The sequence below is a fragment of the Eulemur rufifrons genome, chromosome 16 (assembly GCF_041146395.1).
Source record: "Eulemur rufifrons isolate Redbay chromosome 16, OSU_ERuf_1, whole genome shotgun sequence".
NCBI lineage: Eukaryota > Metazoa > Chordata > Mammalia > Primates > Lemuridae > Eulemur > Eulemur rufifrons.
Window position 1 is genome coordinate 30,386,619 of NC_090998.1, and position 2,343 is coordinate 30,388,961.

The following is a 2,343-nucleotide window of genomic DNA, read 5'->3' on the forward strand; positions in this document are numbered from 1 at the left end:
ACAGTTTTCAGGGTACAGATTTTTCACTTCCTTGGTTAAATTTATTCCTACATATTTATTTTTTGTTGCTATCATGAATGCAGTTTTTTTCTTGACTTCTTTTTTGGATGGGTCATTACTGGTGTAGAGAAATGTAACTGATTTTTGTATGTTGATTTTGTATCCTGCAACTTTACTGACATCATTTATTAGATCTTACTGTTTTTGTGGTGTCTCTAGGGTTTTGTCCATGTAGAATCAGGTCATCTGTAAATAGGGACAGTTTTACTTCTTCCTTTCCAATCTGGATGCCTTTTATTGCTTTATTTTGCTGTTGCTTTTGCTAATATTTCCAGTACCATATTGAATAGAACTGGTGAGAGTGGACATCCTTTCTTGTATTGGACCTTAGGGGAAAAGTTTTTAGGTTTTCTTTTGCTGTTGTTGCTTACCATGTTAGCTGTGGGCTTCTCATAAATGACCTTTATTATGTTGAGAAATTTTTTTTCTATAATTTGGTGAGAGTTTTTATGATGAAAGGATGTTGAAATTTCTCAGATGGTTTCTCTGCATTTATTGAGAAGATTATGTGCTTTTTATCTTTCATTCAGTTAGCATGGTGTATCATCTTGATTTGCATACATTAAGCCAAACTTGCATCCCAGGGATTAAATCCCACTTAGTCATGACTTATAATCTTTTTGATGTGTTGTTGAATTTAGTATGCTAGTATTTTATCAAGGATTTCTGCATCTATGTTCATCAGAGATATTGGTCTCTAGTTTTCTTTTCTTGTAGTGTCTTCATTTGGCTTTGGTATCAGGGTGATGCTGGCCTCAAAAAATAAGTTTGGAAGTACCCTCTACTTCTGTCTTTTGGAAGAGTTTAAGAAGAATTGGTATTAGTACTTCTATGAATGTTTGGTAGAATTTAGTCATAACGCCTTCAGGTTGTGGGCTTTACTTTGGGAGGTTTTTAATTACTACTTTAATCTTTTCATTTTTTATTGATCTGTTCTGGCTTTCCATTGCTTCTTGATTCAATATTGGTAGCTTGTATATTTCTAGAAATTCATCTATTGCCTCTGGATTATCCAGTTTGTTGGCATTAATGATACTTTAATGCACCAATAGAATACAGAAATATTTAGTTAAAAAGTCACAAATAAATTATATTAGCAATGAGATTGAATACCTAATTACAGATACACAAAATAAAGAAATATTTTCAAATTATCAAATTTTATCAAACTTAAGACAACAGTTGTAAAATATGCCATTATTGTATGCACCACTAAGAAAGAAAAACTACTGCCAATTAAACTATGATGCAAAATTATCTTATCACATCGAATTTTTATGTGTTGAAATAACACATGTAATACTGCAATACTGATTTAACCATACATGTTATTATATATCACTTTTATGTATAAAACAATAAGGAAAATGGGAGTGAAATAAATTGGTCAGATATTCCTAAAACTTCATATTTAGTGTCTCTTCTGAATAGATTTTGAGTTGGAAAGTTTAAAACACAAGAAAACAAAAAATCTAAACCATCAAACCGAAGTCAGCGTATCAAGGCTAGAGACTGTTAATATCCTATTGCTAATATCCTATTGCTTTTGTTTTAAATATTCAGCCATTTACCCAGCTTCCATTAAATAAAGATCCAGACATGAACCTACTTCTCTTTTGTTTTTATTTTGCTTGTGGGTAGGTTTCCCTTTTCAAAAAAAAAAAAAAAGTTGCACAATTTAGTGAAAACTACAGATTTAAAACTCCACTACCAGGGAAGATAGTTCTCATTCATATTACCCATGAAATAGTAAATGAGAAAAAAAATCTGTCGTTGGCTTATGTTTCCTGCTGTTTTGGAAAACATAATAGAATATTAACAGTAAAAGTTCAAAACCCAGTGGGCCAACCTGTGAAACGGTAAAGTGTGAAATGGATTAATACAATGTTGGCATATCCGTCTGCTTAGGACAATACTTGGCATTCATTAAATGGCTTCAGACAACAGCTTTGGGTATTTTCCCACAGTAACTATGACAAATGAACACCCAAATAAGCTGGGAGAGTAAATATATGATTTGCTTTGTTATTTTCAAGTGTAACTTTAGAGAAATATAAAAATTATTCTATAACAAAAACAATAATGCAAAAGCATATTTAAAATATAGAGAAGAAATTTATACTATTTTCCAGCTTTATTCAGGTATAATTGACAAATAAAAATTGTATATGTTTAAGGTATAAAATGTGATGCTTTGATATACATATACGCTATGACACAATTACCACAATCAAGCTAATTAACATAGCCATCACATCACATAGTTACTACTATGGTTTGACT